Consider the following 24,240-nt stretch of genomic DNA (forward strand, 5'->3'; position numbering starts at 1 on the left):
GTCACATGTACCGAGGCACAGTGAAAAGCTTTGTTTTGCGAGCAACACAGGCAGATCACAGAGTTAAGTAGCATAGATAAGTAACTAATAGATAAACAGCGGCAAAAACAAAAACACAGGTACAGGCGAATGGAGTTTGAGAGTCCATTCAGTATTCTAACAACAGTAGGGTAAAAATTGTTACGAAACCTGCTGGTATGTGTGTTCAGGCCTCTGTACCTTCCCCCCGATGGTAGAGGTTGTAGAAAAGCATTGCCAGAGTGGGATGAATCTTTGAGAATGCTGGCAGCCTTTCCTTGACAGCGGGCCTGGTAGATGGATTCTATAGATGGGAGGTTGGCCTTTGTGATTGTCCGGACTGAGTTCACCACTGTCTGTAACCGTCTCTGATCTTGAATGGTACAGCAGGGAAGACAGTAGAGCAAAAATGGCAGGAGTTTGTGGGTAAAATTGAGGACACTGTACAGAGGTTCATCCCCAAGAAGAGAAAGATTATCCAGGGAGGGATTAGACAGCCATGGCAGACAAAGGAAGTCAGGAAATCTATCAAAGAAAAAGAGAGAGCCTATAAAGTGGCCAAGAGCACTGGGATATCAGAAGATTGGGAAGGCTACTAAAACAAACAGAGGATAACAAAGAGAGAAATAAGGAAGGAGAGGATCAAATATGAAGGTAGGATAGCCAGTAATATTAGAAATGATAGTAAAAGTTTATTTCAATACATAAGAAACAAACGACAGGCAAGAGTAGACATTGGGCCACTTCAAACTGATGCTGGAAGCCTAGTGATGGGAGATAAGGAAATAGCAGGAGAACTTAATAAGTACTTTGCGTCAGTCTTCACAGTGGAAGACATGAGTCATATCCCAACAATTAAAGGGAGTCAGGGGGCTGAGTTGAGTATGGTTGCCATTACAAAAGAGAAAGTGCTAGAAAAGCTGAAAGGTCTTAAAATTGATAAATCTCCTGGCCCTGATGGGTTACATCCTAGAGTTCTGAGGGAGGTGGCTGAGGAAATAGCGGAGGTGTTGGTTGAGATCTTTCAAAAGTCACTGGAGTCAGGGAAAGTCCCGGATGATTGGAAGATCGCTGTTGTAACCCCCTTGTTCAAGAAAAGATCAAGGCAAAAGATGGAAAATTATAGGCCAATTAGCCTAACCTCGGTTGTTGGTAAAATTCTAGAATCCATCATTAAGGATGAGGTTTCTAAATTCTTGGAAGAGCAGGGTCGGATTAGAACAAGTCAACATGGATTTAGTAAGGGGAGGTCGTGCCTGACAAACCTGTTGGAGTTCTTTGAAGAGGTGACAAGTAGGTTAGACGGGGAAACCCAGTGGATGTGGTCTACCTAGACTTCCAAAAGGCCTTTGATAAGGTGCCACACGGGAAGCTGCTGAGCAAGGTGAGGGCCCATGGTGTTCGAGGTGAGCTGCTGGGATGGATTGAGGATTGGCTGTCTGACAGAAGGCAGAGAGTTGGGATAAAAGGTTCTTTTTCGGAATGGCAGCCGATGACAAGCGGTATCCTGCAGGGTTCAGTGTTGGGGCCGCAGCTGTTCGCATTATATATTAATGATCTGGATGAAGGGACTGGGGGCATTCTAGCGAAGTTTGCCGATGATACAAAGTTAGGTGGACAGGCAGGTAGTACTGAGGAAGTGGGGAGGCTGCAGAAGGATCTAGACAGTTTGGAGGAGTGGTCCAGGAAATGGCTGATGGAATTCAATGTGAGCAAATGAGGTCTTGCACTTTGGAAAAAAGAATACAAGCATGGATTACTTTCTAAACGGTGAGAAAATTCGTAAAGCCAAAGTACAGGGATCTGGGAGTGCTAGTTGAGGATTCTCTAAAGGTAAACATGCAGGTTGAGTCCGTGATTAAGAAAGCGAATGCAATGTTGTCAATTATCTCAAGAGGGTTGGAATATAAAAGCACTGTTGTGCTACTGAGACTTTATAAAGCTCTGGTTAGGCCTCATTTGGAGTACTGTGTCCAGTTTTGGTCCCCACACCTCAGGAAGGACATACTGGCACTGGAGTGTGTTCAGCGGAGATTCACACGGATGATCCCTGGAATGGTAGGTCTAACAATATGAGGAACGGCTGAGGATCCTGGGATTGTATTCATTGGAGTTTAGAAGATTAAGGGGAGATCTAATAGAAACTTACAAGATAATACATGGCTTGGAGAGGGTGGACACTAGGAAATTGTTTCCGTTAGGCGAGGAGACTAGGACCCGTGGACACAGCCTTAGAATTAGAGGGGGTAAATTCAGAACAGAAATGCGGAGACATTTCTTCAGCCAGAGAGTGGTGGGTCTGTGGAATTCATTGCCACAGAGTGCAGTGGAGGCTGGGATGCTAAATGTCTTCAGGGCAGAAATTGATAAATTCTTGATGTCACAAGGAATTAAGGGCTATGGGGAGAATGCAGGTAAGTGGTGTTGAAATGCCCATCAGCCATGATTGAATGGCGGAGTGGACTCGATGGGCCGAATGGCCTTACTTCCGCTCCTATGTTTTATGGTCTTATAGTTGCCATTCCAGGTAGTGATACATCCAGACAGAATGCTCTCGATGGTGCACCTATAAAAATTGGTAAGGGTATACGCCATCATGCAAATTTCCTCAGCTGCCTGAGGAAGAAGAGTCTAATATGTGCCTTAAGGGGACAGCAATGTTCCTATGACATTGTAAGAATCTTATATTTTGTTGGTACTAAACTTCAGCTGTAAAGAAATGAAATGGTAAATACTGTTCCTGCCAGGTATGTCCTCAAGCCAGGAATGAATTTTAAATAATTATTGAATGAAAATCAAGCCTATTTATGTATCTGGAATATTACCTATAATAAATTCAAAATATAACAAAAATATTTGAATGCCATGTTTTGTTCGAGACTTTCCAAAACTTATTCATGTTTTGTGGGATTTATGCCACAGATGGTAATAAAAAGCAAATTGCTGCAGATGCTGGAAATCTGAAATAAAAATGCTAAGTGTTGGAGAAACCTAGCAGGACTGGCAGCGTCTGCGGAGAGAGTAATTAATATGCAAATCTGATACTAGTTCTTCATAATTGCTGGATAGGAAAAAGGAGCTTTCATAAACTGAAGGCATCCCTGAAATATCTCCAGAGAGGCTGGTATCCTGTCACTAGATCATCCTTTACTTACAAATGAACAGTCCTTGACTTTAGTACTTCAGTATCTCTGACACTCCCCTTTATTTCTGTCAGCCAGAGCTCCCTGATCGGATCAGATTAACAGCCCCAAAGAGGGGACTCATATTCTATTCAGTCCAGCTGGCTGACCTAGTTACAATCACCACAATCCCAAAGACCTAAAATAGTTAAGATTAGATTAGATTAGATTAGATTAGATTAGATTAGATTAGATTAGATTAGATTAGATTACTTACAGTGTGGAAACAGGCCCTTCGGCCCAACAAGTCCACACCAACCCGCCGAAGCGTAACCCACCCAGACCCATTCTCCTACATTTACCCCTTCACCTAACACTACGGGCAATTTAGCATGGCCAATTCACCTAACCCCTGCACATTTCTGGATTGTGGGAGGAAACCAGAGCACCCGGAGGAAACCCACGCAGACACGGGGAGAATGTGCAAACTCCACACAGAGAGTCGCCTGAGGCGGGAATTGAACCCGGGTCTCTGGCGCTGTGAAGCAGCAGTGCTAACCACTGTGCTACCGTGCCGCCCATAAGTGTTGTCACTGTTGTAATATAGGAAACATACAGCCAGTTTGCACACAGAAAGCTCACACATACCTCAATGTGACAATAAATAAATAGTCATGTTATTTGAGGGGGAACCAGGCCACCACAACATACCTTCAAAAATTGTATCATGGGATCTCATATTATAACATCTCATCCAGAAGAGATCACCTTTGACATTAACAGATCTCCATTGACTGGAACTTAAACTCCCCACAGCCTTCTGACTCAGACATGAGAGTGATATCATTGGGTCACAACTAATACTTAATTTCTTGTACTTCATAAGGTACAGTTGATTTAATATCACAACACTTTAATTCCAACAAGTCCAATTCTTGTTAGACTCAACAATGTGAATTTTTATGACTGAGGAGTTTATAATAGAATGTCTAATTTGGTTAAGCACTTGTTGGGCTCATGGGATGTCAACTGGAGAAATAATGGATATGATTTGTGAGAAAATTAGGCCTAGAGTCTCCCCATAAGACATCAAGCGAGCGATGTTGTATTCCATGATCACAATTGTACTTCCAGATAACTTTGAAAAATCCTTTCAAAGGATAAGGGCAGCAATTCCTTTTGAACTGAGGTCTTTTAAAAATAAGTCACATTCCAATAGTTCTGGAGCTAAGTGAAGGTAGACCAGGAAAGAAGAGCTGATTTATTTCCCTGAAGGACATTATTGAACAAGATTAGTCTTTATAGCAACTGATGATAGTTTTATGGTTACCATCACTGAGGCTAACTTTCAGTTTGAATTTAAATTACACCAGCTGCTGTGGTGCGATTTGAACCCATGTCTCCAAAGTGTTAGCCTGGGTCTTTGGATTACAATGGCATTACAATTGTGCAACCCTTTTCTAATTTTCTCTTTGGTTGAACAGGCTGCCATTGGTCCAGACCCTTCACATGACTTGATTTGGTTTGATTTATTACTGCCACAAGTACCTAGGTACAGTGAAAAGTTTTGTTTTGTGTGCAGTACAGGCAGGTCATACCATACAGAGATCATAGGGTGACTGAACAAAGAGAGGGATACAAAGTTACAGCTGCAAAGAAGGTGCACAAAAAGCAGGATCAACATTAGATTTGAAATTTGAGAGGCCTGTTCAAAAGTTTAATAACAGTGGAGAAGGAGCTGATTTTGAACCTGCTGGTATGTGTGTTTAAACTTTAGTATCTTCTGCGAGACTGAAAAGGTTGGAAGAGATTATAACCAGGGTGGGAGAGATCTTTGATGATGTTGGCTGCCTGAGGCAGCGAGAAGTGTCAATGGATAGAAGGTTGGTTTGTTGGATTGAGTGGGCTGTGTTCTGCAATTTCTCACAGTCCTGGGCAGAGCATTTGCCATACCAAGCCGTTATGCATCCAGATAGAATGTTTTCTATCCACAAAAGTTGAGAGTGTCCTTATGGTCTTGCCGAATTTTATTAAGACCATAAGATATAGGAGTGGAAGTAAGGCCATTCGGCCCATCGAGTCCACTCCGCCATTCAATCATGGCTGATGCGCATTTCAGCTCCACTTACCAGCATTCTCCCCGTAGCCCTTAATTCCTCGAGACAACAAGAATCTATCAATCTCGGCCTTGAAGACATTTAGCGTCCCGGCTTCCACTGCACTCCGTGGCAATGAATTCCACAGGCCCACCACTCTCTGGCTGAAGAAATGTCTCCGCATTTCTGTTCTGAAATGACCCCCTCTAATTCTAAGGCTGTGTCCACGGGTCCTAGTCTCCTCGTTTAACTGAAACAATTTCCTAGCATCCACCTTTTCCAAGCCATGTATTATTTTGTACGTCTCAATTAAGTCTCCCCTTAATCTTCTAAACTCCAACGAATACAATCCCAGTATCCTCAGCCGTTCCTCATATGTTAGACCTGTCATTCCAGGGATCATCCGTGTGAATCTCCGCTGGACACGTTCCAGTGCCAGTATGTCCTTCCTGAGGTGTGGGGACCAAAACTGGACACAGTACTCCAAATGGGGCCTAACCAGAGCTTTATAAAGTCTTAGTAGTACATCTCTGCTTTTATATTCCAACCCTCTTGAGATAAGAGACAACATTGCATTCGCTTTCTTAATCACGGACTCAACCTGCATGTTTACCTTTAGAGAATCCTCGACTAGCACTCCCAGATCCCTTTGTGCTTTGGCTTTATTAATTTTCTCACCATTTAGAAAGTAGTCTATGCTTTTATTCTTTTGCCAAAGTGCAAGACCTCGCACTTGCTCACGTTAAATTCCATCAGCCATTTCCTGGACCACTCTCCCAACCTGTCAAGATCCTAATCTTGACAGGTTGGGAGGGTTGTCTAATCCCTCCCCGGTTAATCTTTCTTTTCTTGGGAATGAACCTCTGTACAGTGTCCTCAATTATACCTACAAACTCCTGCCATTTTTGCTCTACTGTCTTCCCGGTTAGCCTCTGCTTCCAGTCTATTTTAGTCAGTTCCTCTCTCATGCCCTCATAATTACCTTTATTCAACTGTAACACCATTACATCCGATTTTGCCTTCTCACTTTCAAACTCCAGACTGAACTCTATCATATTATGGTCGCTACTTCCTAAGGGTTCCCTTACTTTAAGATCTTTTATAGAGTCTGGTTCATTGCAAAGCACTAGGTCCAGAATAGCCTGCTCTCTTGTGGGCTCCATGACAAGCTGTTCCAAAAAGCCATCCTGTAAGCATTCCATGAATTCCCTTTCTTTAGATCCACTAACAACATTATTTACCCAGTCCACCTGCATATTGAAGTCTCCCATGATCAATGTAACCTTGCCTTTCTGACATGCCTTCTCTATTTCCCGGTACATGTTGCGTCCCTGGTCCTGACCACCGTTAGGAGGTCTATACACAACTCCAATTATGTTTTTTTTGCTTTTGTGGTTCCTCAATTCCACCCACACAAACTCCACATCATCCGACGCTATGTCATTCAATACCATAGATTTAATTTTGTTCTTAACTAACAAGGCAACCCCACCCCCTCTGCCCACCTCTCTTCTTTTCGATAAGTTGAAAAACCATGGAGGTTTAACTGCCAGTCCTGACCCCCCTGTAACCAAGTCTCTGTGATGCCTACTACATCATAATCATTCACTATTATCTCCTGAGGAAGGAAAAGTGCTTATTCTTGTGCCTCTTATTAGATGCATGTTGTCCACTGACTTTGAAGTTGAGGGTAAGGACCATTCAATTCTTTTGTCCATGTTTGAACCAAAGTGGTAATGAAGTCAGGAGCTGAGTGGCCCTGGCAGACCCCAAACTGAGCGCCAGTGAACAGGGCATTGCTGAGCAGGTGCTGCTTGACAGCACTGGAGACAATCTCTTTTGAACTAATGGGTTGGTATTTGGCTGGATTGGCTTTGTCCTGCTCTATTTTGTTGACAAGACATACTTGGGCAACTTTCCACATTGTTGGGTAGATGCCAGTGTTGTATGTGTGTTGAAACAGCTTGGGTAGGAGTGCAACAAATTCTGGAGCACAAGACTTCTGTACTAAAGCCAGAATGTTGTTAGGGTCCCTAGCTGCTGGCAGTATCTACTGTCTTCAGCTTCTTTGACTTTACTGCACCTGAGAGTGGGAGGATGTTTTCATTCTGGTTCAGTGACACTAGTTTTACAAGACCAACAGTAAGATGCAAACTGTTGAGCAACAAATATGTCAATTATGACATCAGTGTCAGCTTGCTATCTGCACAGTACAAAGTGTAGAATTACACAAGGCAGAACCATTTTAAAACACCAGTACAATGCAATACTGCATTGCATTTTCTATTGGATTCCAGGTAGTAAGCAAAGCTGATCCTTGCAGTGCAGAATGCGACTAAACCCCTATGATAACACAGTGTGAGAACTTTGTCCTTGTTGAATCAAGTTGAACCCATTTCTTTATATTTACTAAAGCATGTTGAAACTGAACCAGACAGACAGACTGAGACACGTAATCCTCCTTGGTTGTTAAAGTATTAACCCATTTGGCTATCGTTGCAATTCAGGCGATGAAATGTAACACCGAAATCATTATAACTCCCTTGGCCACATTTGGCATTTCTAAATGTTTTGATTCTATGTGAAAATACCAGTGATGCTGTGTTCATCCATGTCTAGGAGCTGCTGTAGGAACAAACTGAAATTTGCTGCATTTGCTTCTTCCAGCAGTTTCTCCCCTGCCCCCGCCTCCCCCACTCCACCTCCACATATGTCATTAGAAGGCAAGGGTAGGATCAGAATGGCGTCTGCTGTTAGACAGCTTGCTGCCAAGGATTGTACATTAATAATGGATCACCAATGCTTAAGTTACCATTGCAAGGAGCAGCTTGCTCCAGAAAACAGTTCATGCAAAATGCAGATATAAATACCCTGTTCTTTTTGCTGAATTACGATCTGTATATGGGAAAATGAGACCTTTTGTTTCAGAATTCTAGCATCACTGAAACACACAGAACTTCAGGTCCTTTGAAATGTGTCTTTTTTCCAACCATGTATCTATTATCTACCTGAGGTGATTCAAGCTCGATATTTGGAGAACAACAATGAGTGGTATAGAAACATTGAATGACAGATGCAAGAAGCAGTGAGGAGCAAACAAAGGTGTGACTTTGTATCAAATTCTGATTACAAATGTAGCTACTAGTTTATATTGGCAGCAGCACTGACCTAAGCAATATTTTAACATGTGGAGTAACGTACCTTAGTACAGATCGCAAATTCAAGCATTCAGCAATCCTATTTCCAAACTGTTTCTTTTTGGAATGAAATAAAGAGGCAGTACAATGATAATGACAAAGAAAATCTGACAGGAAAAAGCATGCTTACGTAATCGCCTGCATACAGTTGTGATGTCTTATGCTTCTATCAAAAGAACAGCTTTACCATTGGAACCTTGCGAGAGATTGTAGCAAAATAGAAACCTGAGGGTCAATTATATATCATCAGCAGTTACTCACTAACAAGTCTGATTATCCACCTAGGAAATTCTGTGTCACTGGCTATGAGTTCTGTCAGTCCTTGTGTGACTGATGAACCTAATCCTAGAACCCCATCTCTTATCACACATTTGGCAAGTGTTTCCAGAAGATGGAATTGGTTCTTGATCTCAAGACTGCTGGCATTTATTTCCCTGGTTCCTTTTCCGTACTTGATGATGGGTGTTTTTAAATGATTGTGTCTCTTCATACAGGAGGTCCCATCCAATCAAGTGGATTTCTTCTGAACAAGGATCTCCCAGGTTTGACATCAATTATAGATAACAATTCATTTAAAGCTCAGAAACAGACCACTTGACCTGGTCCATGCTGTATCTATACTCCAGAAGCCTTATTTCAGCCAACTTCAACAATACATCCTTTATTCTATCCTCCCAAGTGATTAGTCAGCCCCACACCCACCAAAAATATCAATGCCATTTGTCTACTGCATTGCTGTAATAGCCACTTTCACATCCCTATCAATCCCAAAACAGTAAAATCTCTCCAGTGGTATTCAACATTCAAGATACCCAGTCCTAAATGCATCACAATTAGAAATGTGTCCACTCCACCAAACCCTGCCAACAATCCTAAAGGCTAGGCCACCCTCAGCTTTCTGTGCTCCAGAGTAAAGAGCATGTTCTCCTGTTTAGGCCCTTACTAAGTGTTCCCTATCCCTGCTCCCCATAGCACCTAATAGCCACAATTGTCGCAATGTCTATCAACAGCAAATACCATGAGAGACAAAATACTGAAAATTCTTCTCTGACACATCGAGGTGATTGAGCCGTATTGAGGAGACCTTGTGTGGTGCAACCTCCAATCCCAGACAAAGTCCAGGTCAGCTCTCTTTTAAAAAGGTGAATCAACACTGTGCCCACTGGTCAACCACTTATACTATAATTTTGCTGTCCTTACCCAGTCTGGCCCACATGTGACTCCAGACACACAGCAATATGGCAGACTCCTAACTGCTCTCTGAATTGGCCACGCAAGCCAATAAAACCAAGGGTAATGAGGGATAGACAATAAATGCTGGCCCAGATCATGAAGTCCAAATCCTTTCACCGATACGCAAACTAGATGTTCCTAACCTCTGCAGGCAGCAGAACAACTTAATATATAGCCCCTGTTCCCTTCAGCAATGTATATGCATCACTGCTAATCTCATTGAAATAATTTGTCATTGTGATTAGAGCTGATGCTTTCATTATTTATGGAGGTTAATTAATTCTTTCAAGTTTATTCTCCTCTGGGCTAAATACTCTTCCTTGATTTATTGCAATCATTTTGTTACTAGACTGAATGGTGGCAATAAAATAATAACCACTCACTTTTCATTGTCATACTTTTCCTATTTATCAATTACTAGAAATTTTACAGTGATGACTGTATTATCTATTCTTAACAATATTTTCAATATGTAAAATATATTTAATGCTACATTTCGGCAAATTGCTTCACAGCGCCAGGGACTGGGGTTCAATTCCCGCCTCAGGCGACTGACTGTGTGGAGTTTGCACATTCTCCCAGTGTCTGCATGGGTTTCCTCTGGGTGCTCCAGTTTCCTCCCACAGTCCAAAAATGTGCAGGTCAGGTGAATTGGCCATGCTAAATTGCCCGTAGCGTTAGGTGAAGGGGTAATTGTAGGGGAATGGGTCTGGGTGGGTTGCGCTTCGGTGTGGACCTGTTGGGCCAAAGGGCCTGTTCCACACTGTAAGTAATCTAAGTAATCTAATCTAACCTAATCATCATCAAATTATTTGCAGCATATCAAACAACACTTTATATTTGCATAGCACTTGCAACTACTTGTAAAGTAGTTTGACAGGTGCATGTAAAACAAAGTATGAGATGTCATAAAGCCTGCTTAAAGAGGTAGATTCTAAGAAGGAGGGAAGTGAGGGAGCAGGGGAGAGGGGTTCAAAGGGGGTATTTCAGAGCTTAGAAACTTGGCAACTGCAGGCATGGGTAGCACTAATGGAACAATTAATATCAAGGATACACAAGATCTTGGAATTAGAGGAATGTAGTTACATCAGAGGGTTGTGTGACTGGAGAGCAAGAGATAAGAACTAACACTTCATGAATAATGATCATTGGGCAGAACAAGTCCAACCATCAGGACTAAATACAACTTCCTTCCCACCCCACTGTCCACCTTCCCATCTCTCAGCCAAGAATTCTGCCTCCTGACAATTGCAGCAATAATAGCTGTAGTGTTTGCCTACGTAGAAACTGAGACAGGACTTGAAGAATAATATGCAGTTCATGGAGTGTTTCTGGTAGTCTCACCAATAAATAAGACATACACATGCGATTTACCTTTAGACCTATTAATATCATATAAAATGCGGACACTGAGAATTGTATACCAACAATTATATTTGTATTGCCTCCAAGCTTTCAACAATGTTAGAATTGCAAGGATACAATTACACAACATTTGGCAGATAATCTGGGCCCTGTTTTAGGCTCTCTCTCTCTTTCTATCTGTGGAATTTTGAAAATGCAAACTGAAATGAACAATGGCTCCTAACATTGTCACACTTTATTTCGATAGAGCATGACATCATGAAGGTATATTGTTAATATCTGCACCAGGCTGTGTTTCAGAGCATGTAAATTTAGCCAAAAATAACATTGTCCAGCTAAACAGGATGGAGGAGATAAAGGGACTCAAACATAGAGATAAAGAAATAAAATTGCATTCTTGTAGTAGTTTGCAGACAATGAATGACTTTCAAAATGTAATGATTGTTGTAAAGTAAGCAAACCTGGCAGTCAACACAGCAAAGTCCAATGTTTAGAAGTCAGGTAAATACCAGTTGGCCAAGACATTGAGGATCCAGTAAGTGGATTCATTAATCCCTGTGATATTTTGGGCAGAGCTTTAACAGCTGATTTTACAGATCTTTTCCCCCCCGGCATTTTAATTCAGCCTTGGGCATAAACAACCCGCTTTTGTGTTTCTTTATCAACCAGAGAAGATGAGCGTGATCATAACCTGGACCTGATTGCTCAAGCCTCATGACTTAAAGGAGACCAGCAGAATGAGGCAGAATGGAATCCATGCAATAAGACAGACAGCTGTAATAACATCTCAATTTGGGAAACGTGCCCTCCTTGTTCACTGAGGCATTCCTGGAGTTCACACTCTGGAATGTAAGACCCAGGGAGAGAGAAAGAGACTCCTCATAGCAGCTGAGTGGACAAGCTCAGCCTCTGAAATGAAACAGGATTGGCTAGAGGTGACTCAGCAAACAATGAAGGAGTATCTCATTTATGGATGCGGTGACAAGAGTGGTTAAGATCTCTTCAGGGTAGTAAAGGTGAGTGATGCACCACATTCCAGTATCAACTGGTGCCATTGCTACAATCTAGCAGGTTTGCTTTGACATCCACATCCAGGGAAAGAGTAGCAAGGGTAGGATATACTGGCCCCAAAAAAGATCCGCCAGTCTCGTCCTTGGGATAGGATGGAGGATAGCTTTGACTTCACTGTTGAGTGCCCCACTGAAGTACTGCTAAGGTGTCTTCAGCTTTTGTCGAGTGAAGAAGGATGGGTGAACCATGAGAGGGAAGATGGAGAAGGAACACAAGGAAGTAAGGGCTCCACCCTTGTCTCCACTCCTCCCCCATCCCCACGTAGTCAGAGTTCCACAATGATGACGCCTGTCCCTAGTGCCCATATTTGTCTACATAGCAACCGTGACAGCACCTGAAGCATATTGACTTGCATGTGAACTATTTCTCGAGGCTACAGAGACAGGTAAGACATCATTTAAATGTGGTTTGTTTTTGAACCAATTCAACATCGTTGTAAAGCAGAGGTTGACCCACCCCCCCACCGAAAAATAAAACCAAAACTCCCAAAAGAAGAGCACCTAACCCTATAATCTGTTGAAGGACCATGAAAAGTGGTACAACCTGCCTATCAGCAACTTTTAGTGGTTAAATAAAAATAAATTCCTGACATTCACTTTAAAATCAACAAGTAACAATTTATTTATCCAACTCTAACAAATTAACTAAATGATCAACAAACTGAATAAATCCCTTCTAATTACTAACTATTCCCAAATTTTAAAAAAGATTCTAATGGTATGCTGTTCAAACAAATACAATTCCCACTCATATACAAAGAAACAGAACATAGTCTCTCAAAACTTACGGCCAGGTTAGGTGTCTTCCAGAATGTTCTGTGCCTTCTTCCACTGAGTCTTCTGTCAGAAACACTTCCTCCAAATCTTCTGTCAGGAACATCTTTTGTCATCATTGATACCATTATCTTTTAGCTGATGCTTTCTGTAATACAGGTACATAGATGACTGTGAGAGCCAATTTTTCACTTGATAGCTGAGGGCTGTTAGCTCTGGCAGATGGCAACTAGCTCGGAGATCTTTGTTCAACTGCCCCCTCTTGATGACACATCAATATTTCTTAATAGGATTGGTCCTATATTGTCAAAACCATCAGATTTAAATTTAATAGATTTTTTGTACCTAAGTGCCTGGTTCAAATTGATTGGTTAAATTCAAAAACATTTTGTTTTGGTAAAAGCTGCTGATTGGTCTGCTAACCAAATGGCCTTTTGATACAAATGTTTCAGTTTGGGCTCTCTGTGCACCTGCAATTCCTCAAGCTGCTGCTCACAGATAACCATTTTAATCTCTAAACACCAAAAAAAAATCTTTTAATGCTTTCTCCCCCTAGCGTTTTAGAATTTTACACACATTAAATTCTAACTTCCTGTCTCCCAACCTAAATTTACTTTACCCAACTTCACAACAACATTTACATTGCCAAGCATATTGCCAATAATAGCAAAGTGCTGGTAATGTTGTCAGCTTTTAACAATGGCAAACACCTGAAGCTTCAATAGCACATTAGTCGGAAAATCTAGATCCCAACTGAGGACCTTTGTCTTTCTGGAGGGTTATATTTTTGTTTAATTTATTTTTTTTGATGGGATGTGGTCAACACTGGCTCAGTCAGCATTGATTGTCCTAGGAAAGGTGGTGGTGAGCTGCCTTCTTAATCCACTCAGACTGTTGACAACACCTTCTATTATTTTGCTGGTGATTGATCGGAGGATGATGGGGCACTTGTGATTATGAGATTAGATTCCCTACAATATGGAAACAGACCCTTAAGCCCAACAAGTCCACATTAACCCTCCGAAGAGTTACCCATCCAGACCCATTTCCTCACCCTATATTTACCTCTGACTAATGCACCTAACACTATGGGCAATTTAGCATGACTAGTTCACCTTACCTGCATATCTTTGGATTGTGCAAGGAAACCAGAGCACCTGGAGGAAACCCATGCAGACACGGGGAGAATGTGCAAATTCCACGCAGACAGTCGCCTGAGTCGTGAATTGAACTCAGGTCACTGGTGCTGTGAGGTAGCAGTGCTAACCACTGAGCCACTGTGCTGCCTAATAATGAGGATCACATAAGTGATGTGGCTGTGGCTGATCATATGACTCTGATGTCAGTCAGAAGGAAGTCTCCAGTCTATGATGAGCATGAGGAGAGAAAGGTCATAGACACTACCCAGGAGAGCTGTATTTGAAAACCTACTATGTAGACAAAAGACTTTTACAGTACATCAGGAATCAATGAGAGTTCCTTAGTGATAAGAAGCACACAGCCTCAGGACCAGCTTATGCATAACGCCCACAGCTGATATACTCCTGACCAGTTCTCAATGTGCAGGTGTCAGTATTTACTTAAAGGACAAGATAAAGCAATAATAACTAGATTTATCCTGCTTTTCCTAGCCAGGGAAACCTAGTCAATTTTCCACACTGCCAGGGCGACCTGGTGTTGCAGCTACAATCGTCTCCACACTTACGTCCTTCTCTCTGACCATCTTAAAACAGATTGCATAATGATCACTGTCTTGCTAAGATGTTCCTCCTCTTCTACTCTTATTTATTATAGGGCGGCACAATAGCTCAGTGGTTAGCGCTGCTTCCTCACAGCACCAGGGACCTGGGTTTGATTCCAGCCTCAGGTGACTGTGTGGAGTTTGCACATTTTCCCGTGTCTGCATGGGTTTCCTCCGATTTCCTCCCACGTTCCAAAGATGTGCAGGTTAGGCGAATTGGCCATGCTAAATTGCCCACAGTGTTCAGGGATGGGTAGATTAGGTGCATAAGTCAGGGGTAAATATAGGATAATATGGGTCTGGGTGGGTTATTCTTTGGAGGGTTGGTGTGAATTTGTTTGCCCGAATGGCCTGTTTCCACACTGCAGGGATTCTATGATTCTGATTCTATATACATTTCTCATTACTGAATCCAATTGCAAATCTTCCCTCATTATGACATCAGGTTATAGTTCAACAGGTTTATTTGAAATCACAAACTGTTGGAGTGCTATTCCTTTGTCAGGTTCAAAGAAGGACTGACCAGACTTTAGAAAAATTGGGATATTATTCCCCGATTCCCACCAACTTGAAGCATCTATAAAGTGATAACATCCAATTTCCATGAATTAGTTAGCAGAGACGGACTTGGAAAAGCTAAATCACTTGAATTCTTGAAGATGGTGAGCAGAACAATGCAATTTGTGGTGAGCACTTTGGCACAGAGAATGAAGTATGATTAAATTACCATCCTAATATCACAACACGGATTCCCTTTCAAATCACACACCAGGAGAACGTGAGGACTGCAGATGCTGGAGATCAGAGCTTAAAAATGTGTTGCTGGAAAAGCGCAGCGGGTCAGGCAGCATCCAAGGAGCAGGAGAATCGATGTTTCGGGCATAAGCCCTTCCTGAAGAAGGGCTTATGCCCGAAACGTCGATTCTCCTTCTCCTTTGATGCTGCCTGACCTGCTGCGCTTTTCCAGCAAATCACACACCAGCCTAACTTAGAACTATATTGCCATCCCATCAATGTCACTAAAACTAAATGAAGGTATGGACCCATCCAGAGGCGCCCCTTGGTTCGAGATCGGTCAAAAGAACCACGAGGAGTACACTCTGTTTAAAGCAAGGTTACCAGTTTAATAAACTAAGGCAGCCTGATGCAGATTTGTCCAGCAACACAGAGGTTCAAGATTCTGCGTTCTGTGGAAATATGATGCAATTACATTCGAAAATTACACATTATTTATATGTTTTTCTAAGAGACAGCACAGCCTTAATTAGATTAGATTAGATTAGATTCCCTACAATGTGGAAACAGGTCCTTTGGCCCAGCCAGTCCACATCGACCCTCCGAAGAGTAACTCACCCAGACCCATTACCCTCTGACTAATGCACCTAACACTGTGGGCAATTTAGCATGGCCAATTCACCTGACCTGCACATCTTTGGACTGTGGGAAGAAACCAGAGCACCCGGAACAAGAAAAATCCAATCTACTGAAACATGGTGACATGATTTACAGCAGGTTAATCCAATGATATTTCCTGGGAAAGGGTTCTTAATTTACATAGCTCACCATGTCATGCTAGCAGTTCAAGGTTAGTTGGAATACCAAATCACTGTTTTATGATTTTGGGCATACCTTCACCATAAAGTCTACAGCAGTTTTAACACAAGGCCCACCACCAGTTTCTGAAGGGCAACAGGAGATAGATAACCAGATTTGCTGGCCCTTTCCACAACCCACCATGAAGTTGGAATATAAAATAGAAAAGCAATCACCAAATTTAAAAAAAACTTCTAGAATGCCTTTCACACCATCGAAACGAGCCATAGCTCTTCACAAAAATGAAGTATTTTCGAAGTAAAGTCACTTTACAGGGAGTGTGGCAGACTTTTCATTCAGACTTACAAACGGCAAATGAAGGATTTGATAAATCTAAAACACTATTGGTTGGACTTTTACAGATAAGTAATAGCAGGGTTCATAGCTCCTGAGGAAAAAGGATAAAAGGACAGATTGCACTTAGAAAACACTTTTCCTAACTTCGGGATATTCCAAAGTGCTTTACACATAATGAAGTGTTTTTGCAGTGAAAAATAGCAGACAGGAAACACAGCAGTAAATTTGTGCACAGAAAGATCCCAGAAAAAGTAATGCTTTAATGCACAGGTGAAGAGGTAGGTGGGGGTGTAACAGTTTTGCCGCTAGACTCATAATCCAGTGTTTTGAAGACTGAGGTTTAAATCCCTCCATGACAGATGGTGAAATTCAAATGTAATTAATAAATCTGGAATTAAAAGTTAATCTGACGTAACTTTTGTTGTAAAGATCCATCTGGTTCCATTTGATATCCTTTAGGGAAGGGAAATCTGCCACCTAGTGACTCATGTGACTCCAGACCCAAGTAATGTGATACACTCTCGATTGCCCACTTTAGTTTTTATCGTGTTGTTTAAGGCATAAATATCAACTCAGACTCTGGGGATAACTCAGCTCTTCTCTTACAAGACAATCCCATGCAAATTTTTATACACAAGTCAGTTAGGGCTCAGCTGAACAGCTTCCCATCAGTGTTGCACTAGAGTCTCAGGCTTAAGTTTGTGCTAACATTCCAGGGCAGGACTTGAACCAACAACCTATTGCTCCAAGGGCAAATGTATTGGATTCTGAGCCACAACAGTTTCATATAAAGTAACAGAGCCAGCAAGTCATGTTGCTCCTGAATGCTGTTTCTGGTAGAAGTAATATTTTCTGTCCGGGGCTCGTCATGATACACTTCCCTGTTGACCCCAAGATCAAATAACCTTCCAAGAGTTACTCTCGAGTGTGCTACATGAGCAACAGCAATGGGGAAAAGTACAAATAGGTTCATACTGCTTGCGGAACATCTTCAGGATGGGAGGTGGAAAGTTGAAAGGAAGTGCTTAATGCAAGACGTGTTTCTTAACTCGTGCAGGGGAGACGTTTAGAGAAATCACAAATTTCTGTCAGAACCTTAATTTACAGCCTTCACAGTGTGCTTCGTTTTGATGTTGTACTCAGGGCAAAGTTCCAGTCCTGAAAAGAAAATAACCACAGTCACATTCCCTGCCTGTGTACACATTCCTATTTTTAGTGCCAGGGATAGGCTGTGCTGTACATGAAATGTCACTCCGCTGTCATCTGAAAGGCCTAAATCTTGGCAGCTTCTCCTTTCTCCTTGCAATTCATGTCAGAGATTCACCACATAAAATAGACCCAGCGTGGAATCTTATAAGGGCCTGAATAATATGAGCCATGGAGAGACATGAAGCAGAACTGCGTAAGAAGTCCAGCAAAGCCTGTTTTGACACTGGGAACAGCTCGCTGCAGTTTTTGGTTAAGTCCTGGACACCGAGGTGAGATTCTCACTAGGCAGCAGTGAGTTGCCTATTAAAGAGGATTATTGCTTCTGAACACCATTATTAACTACACATCTTGGCTCATTATATGCAGCTTCCTATCTTCCCACCCACTGCAAGCAAACTCACTCTGAAAATAGAACAATACAGCACAGGAACAGGCTCATCGGCCCTCAGTGTTGTGCTGAAAATGATGCCAAGTTAAACTAATCCCATTTTCCGACCTCTGGTCCATATCCTCCTATTCCTTGCTTTTCCATGTACCTACCTAAAAGACCCTTAAATGCCCCTATTGTATCTACCTTGACCACAACCCCTGGCTGTGCGTTCCAGGAATCTACCACTCTCAGTGTAAAAAAACCTGTCCCTCACATCTCCTTTGAACTTTACCCCTCTCATCTTAAATGCCTTTAATATTAGGCATTTCAACTCTGAGAAAAAGATTCTGACTGTCAACCTTATCTGTGCCCCTCAGCCTCCGCCACACCAGAGAAAACAGCCCCAGTTTGTCAAGCCTCTCCTTATTGCTCTAATCCAAGCAGCATCCTGGTAAGCCTTTTCTGCACTCTCTCCCCATCCTTCCTGTAACATGGTGCCCAGAATTGAACACAATACTTCAAGTGTGGCCTAACCAAACTTTTATAAAGCTGCAACGTGACATGCTGACTGACACGGAGGTCAGAACGGGAACTGGCAAAGAGCTTCCGTGTTGGTCACCACAAACAGCATCTCAGGGCACAATCCCTGGCTATGAGCATTCACAGATACTGGCATCGGACAATTACCAACCCCTCAAGATCACCATGGCACCTTTCCGATCCCCTTGCAGGATAATTAGGAAATAGAGTAAGAAGGAGTGCAGCTGGACGCCCCCTTCCAGCCGACCCTGAGGGTGCTGCACCTGTCTCTCCACAGCTCTGTCTGTAAAGGCTGGCTGGAGGCTGGAAGAACATGGCAAGCCCAGCAGCATCAGGAGGTGCAGAGGTTGATGTTTCGGGTGCAACCCTTCTCCAGGACCTGTCCGTGAAGGCAGCATGACTCACTGCATAGCTGCCGCCTCTGGGCAACGGGAGTCATTGTGTCCCACATCCCTACCTGCTGCTCCAGACCCTCCTTGTGTGTATGGACAAGGTCCCTGAATACCCACACCACCTCTCCTGCAAGGTACACCAGCAACAAACATTGAAAGGCTGTAGCAGGAACAGGCACGCAGCTCACACATTGGCACAGGGTAGTAGGGCTGCTCACTTGCCGTCTTAGCACTCAACTGCTTAGTGCCTACCTGCGCGTTCCCAGCATCCTGCTTTGCACATCACTATAGACACAGTACCCGGCACTGGCCTTTCTGCTAAGCTGTTCAAATGGGCCTTTATCCCACTATACAGCAGCCTTCTCCACCAACTCATAGCAGCACCACGTGCCCAGCAGCTTACACAGTAAACACGCAACATGGGCAGCAACCAGGCATCCAGGTCTCAAAGTCCCAGGGGTGGAGTCCTCACTGAAGTCTATTGAGGCACCTGTCAGTCACAGGGACCTGGCACAGTAAGTCAAAGATAGCCTCTGATACCAGTCCAGTAACTGGTTGGGGAGGCTCTCGATTAGGGAATCCATGCTTTTCTAGTCTGGGGAATGGGCCATGATTAATCCTGCGGCTCCGTAGTGACATGTCCAGGAGAGTAGGATTATTGCAGTTCAGGAGAAGTGGGATCACTCAGCAAAATGGATGCTTCCAGTCCAGGACTGCACAGTTAGGTCACTCACTCAAATCATGTGGCACCATCCAATGGACAAGGGATGACCAGACATGGGAGAGTGGACCTTTGACACAGGAATGGGTCTCAGGAACCTATTTGTGGGGCTGCAGGGTGGGGGAACAAATGGGTGACTCTTGTGGGGGGGGGGGGGGGGGAGGGGGGAAGCAACTGTAATGTTGGCAGGGGAGGGGAATTCAGCAAAGCATGATGGAAACAGGGTCTTGTGGCAATGGGGTTTCTCCATGGTCAGAAGCTTCAAGGGGAGGGATACAGTGTATGACTGCACCTGGCACATTGGCTCATATGCCAGCGGCTGGGGTGTTGGGGTAGTGTTGGACAGGTGAAGCTCGTGTCAATGGGTTGGGTGGGGACCTGGGGAGGTGTGAAGCCAGTTAGATTCTGGGAAAGAGCTAACAGGAAAGGGATCTGGATGTTTGGGGCCTCAGTGACATGTAGAGGGGGAGGCTGGAAACCACCATGTGCAGTGAGCTCATCATCCATCATGCTGAAAATCACTAGAACGAATTAGGAAGGAAAATGGCAGTGATCATATCCAGAGTGGGCAGGGGAGGTGTCTCCCCCTATGAGGGAGGGGGCTGTAGGATGCACTGATGTGAGGCCCTTGAAGGGGCAAAAATATTACACACAGACCCACAATGTGTAAAGGACATGGACCTGCAGGCTCCCTGTTCCCTGGTGATCCTAGTGCAGTGGCTCCCAGTGTGCTGTACATCTCCCTGCCCCACACATTGCTGACGTCTCTACCAACACATCCTCACAGAGGACAAGGAAAGAGTGGGGATGTTTGATGAAGACAGGCCACAAGAACACATTGCTCAATATCCATCGTGTTCCTCTCGCTTCCACATGCTTTAGTGAGCTCTCACCACAGTGACTGGTCCCTGGTATATCCTGCATGGACATGATGTTGAACATCATGGTGGCACAGTTATATTCAAGGCTACACACCGACCCAAACAAACAGACATATTGCAAATCCCATGAACATTTATGGAAATGTGAGACTTTATATACAATGTAATGTCACCAATGCCATCAGTGTGTCCTCAAAAGGATTATTGCTTTCCTTTCCTCCCATTGACACCTCAGTGTTATCTCACATTCTGCAGCTAAGGCCAAGGGAGCTTGCTTCACAGTGAAGCCTATTGTCTTTGGAGGTTTGGTAAAGCTCAGTGATTGGGTCTGCTTGGCCCAGACATACTGAGGGTCTCCTTACCAGAGGCAAGCTAATCCTCTTCGGCTTGAATTTCAAAGGAGGAAGACAGGACAGTGTTCTGACGAGCCTGTGTGTGGTCTTTCTCCCTCTGCCAGTTGCGGAGCTGTCACAGTGAGGTACCCATCAGGTTGGGCTCCCAAATGTTCTGAACTCGATGTCCCTGTTGAGGTGTTAGTATCTGAGCTGGTATAAGACAGCCTTGTTAATGCTTGCTGACAGTGGGGTTAAGGTAAGAGTTGCAGTGGAATGATGAATGGTACTTACTTGGTTAGCAGGACATGGATGTCACAGCATCCCTTCAGGAGTGGGCCTGGTCATCTACTGAGAGGGACAGATTTCACCCCTTGCTGTGTATGCTGTTGGACACACCTCCACCTGGTCCTGGCTCTTTCCACCATAGTATAGGTTGTTCTATCCTGTAATGGGAGAGAGGAAGGGATTAAGTGAGGTGAAAGTGGGTAGCACACCTGTTGGTGCTGGTGGGCAAAAGGTGGTAAGGTGTCCTAGGGGAGTGTGCAGGTACAGCAGAGGGCATGGAGGGTCAGTGATTTGGAGGGGAAACAAGAGGGAATGAGGGAATAGTGAGAGTGACCGAACGTGAGCCTTAGTGGGAGGTGGGTGGTGTAGTGGAGATAGAGTGAGTGAGGTGGCAAAGAGAAGTATGTGACACTTACACTGGTGCCACGGAGAAGGTCATTGATGCTGTTGGCCATCTCTCTAGGCCATGGCCTAGATGGTGGCCACTCCTAAGCTGCCAGAGTCTGGTGGCACCGACTGCCTCTGGTGCTGCTCTGGAAAGAGGACAAACCGCATCCCCACTTCCCTGGACCACCCTCTCCACCAGGACCTCCAGGTCCACGTCGGAGAATCATGGTGCCATATTGTTCTTCTTAGATATCTTCATACAGACTGTCCTTCAATGAGCAACACAGCTTCAGAATGTGAATGGTCAGCTGGCAGACTCATTGCAGTCCTATAAGGTTGGCGCTGGCACTAATAATGCTGGTCTTCTGCCAGCACATTCACCCAGAACACCTCGCCACCTTTCAGCCATTGCCCAAGAACAAAAGTTGTGTCATCCACTTTCACCTCACTCATCCAATGAATGGCACATTCTTCTGGGAATGGTGCTGTCAGAATGGGGCTCAAATCAGCAATTGGGGCAATGGAGGCACTTAATGAGGTGAGTCTAGGAAGATATATGCATTGGGAGATCTCTGCTGACCTTGTGGAGAGAAACTGTGCAACTCAACAAAACTCACATTTAGCCAAAGAAGACCTCAGCCCACAGTACAAATCACATACATGGGTCCCAGAGACTTCAGCACCGCGTCTCAGCAGCTGTGTGGTATGGCAAAGTGAAAACATTTATTATTCGATTGCCTTGGATGAATCCACTGACATTACTGACTCAGCGCAGATGTTATTTTTTATTTGCGCTATAACTGCAGATTTTCATTTCCATGAGGGTACCCTTACAGAGAGGGCAGGTAGAATTGACATCTTCACTACCCTCAAAGACAAGTGACGCGAAGCAAATCGGAATTTATGCAATTTAGTAAGTGTACGCACAGACAGTGCATCTTCTGTGAGAGGAAAAGGTGAAGGATATGTTGCCAGATGCAGATACTTTCATTTCCTTTCATTGTCTTTTGCATCAGTAGTGCCAACTCCACTGTTTTAAGTGACACATTAAAGTAAGTTACAATATTGTAAACTGCATTGAAGCAAATGCATCATGGCATCGCCAATTTTGTAACATGCTTCAGCTTAATGATGAAACATTCAGTGTGGATCTGCCACATCATTCTAAAGTGTGCTGGCTTTCACAAGGACAAATACTTGTGAAACTTTTATCTTTGCGAAAACAAATCACAAGATTTTTTTTTGAGGAACTGAATGAACCACGTGAATTGTCCAAAGAGGATTTCTGCAGAAAAGCTGCATTTTTGTACGATGTAATGTCAAAGTAAAATGATCTGAATTTTTTGTTGCAAGGTAAAACTAAATCGATATACGAAATGCAGCTAAAAATACAATCATTTTGGAAAAAGCTGACCTTTTTCAAACCTCTCCTTACCTGATCGGAACTTTTAGCTGAACACTTTCCTGAGTTGGTAAAGGTAATTAATGAACAGGAGCAAATCATTGAGGGAATAAGATGTGAAAGAATACTCAGCTGTTCTAGATTCCCTGATTGAAGAATGCAATGAAACTGTTTGCAGATTTTGAGAAACACGATCTCACACTGAAACTAGCTTTTCAACCATACCTGGTTGATGCCTCCAGAGCACCTGTTGACTTACAGATGGAACTGATTGAGCTCTCGGAAGATAATATTCTGAAGTCTGTATTTGATGCTAAGGAGGATTAAATGCCACTGAATAGCCAAGTCTCATCAACATGCCCGTCAAACGCTGCCCTGTTTTGGCACAACTTATTCTTGTGAATCAATATTTTCATATGTGACACAAATTAAAATGTCCTCAAGGTCTCAGGAGGATGGATATTAACCTGGAGGACCAGTTAAAGCCATGCTCAGCGATGTTGGAACCAAATGACCGATTCCTATCTCACAATAAGCAATCACAAAAAAGTCATTAAATGGTTTGTTGTCTATGTTTTTCACTTATTATCAGTTCTATTGTTAACTTTGCCAAAATAAATGTACCTTTGCTGAATTTTTATTTTGTTTAAACTCCTCATATAACAGCAGGCTTTAATTAAAATCAACAAATATATCGCCAAAAATATGACATTTTGTTGTTTCAATTCTCAGCATGCAGTCATATAGACTTTCGGTGACCCAGACTCCCAGCTTCGGCGTGGACCTGAATCTCGGCTTTGGCTGGACCCAGGCCCCCGGCCTCAGCCTGGACCCAGGCCCCCGGCCTCAGCCTGGACCTGAATCTCAGCTTTGGTGTAGACCCAGACTCCCAGCCTCAGCATGGCCCCAAACTCCCGATCTCAGCGTGGACCCGGATTCCGAGCACGGACCCAGACTCCTGGTCCCAGCCTCGAGATGAAGGCCAGTGCAGCAGGAGTTGGAAAGATTTTATTCTGAACTCTTCTTTCTCTATTTTTCTGATTTATTGCTGGACTTCCTCTTTCTTTATTTTTTTTCCCACAAGAACCTGTACCTTGGTACCTGAGATGGTGGTGTAAGAGGTGACGTGTAAAATTTTCATTGTACTCATCTGAGTACGTGACAATAAAGCTAATTATTCTTGTACAACATACAGCAACATCAATGAGTCCA

At 43.4% G+C, this 24,240-nt stretch overlaps 1 long non-coding RNA gene across 1 annotated transcript in view; it reads right to left on the minus strand.

Moving 5' to 3' along the window:
• The window catches only part of LOC122541069 (uncharacterized), a 64,686-nt gene that overhangs the window by 18,001 nt on the left and 22,445 nt on the right, over positions 1 to 24,240 (minus strand). The window contains exons 2-4 of the long non-coding RNA XR_015753861.1: positions 21,246 to 21,397; positions 20,982 to 21,164; positions 12,890 to 13,023 (exon numbers count right to left, since the gene is read on the minus strand). This is a non-coding gene — a long non-coding RNA (uncharacterized LOC122541069). The remainder of the gene's footprint in view (positions 1 to 12,889; positions 13,024 to 20,981; positions 21,165 to 21,245; positions 21,398 to 24,240) is intronic.

Source organism: Chiloscyllium plagiosum, unplaced genomic scaffold (genome assembly GCF_037043375.1).
Source record: "Chiloscyllium plagiosum isolate Xiang-an unplaced genomic scaffold, Cpla_swu_hap1 HiC_scaffold_39, whole genome shotgun sequence".
NCBI lineage: Eukaryota > Metazoa > Chordata > Chondrichthyes > Orectolobiformes > Hemiscylliidae > Chiloscyllium > Chiloscyllium plagiosum.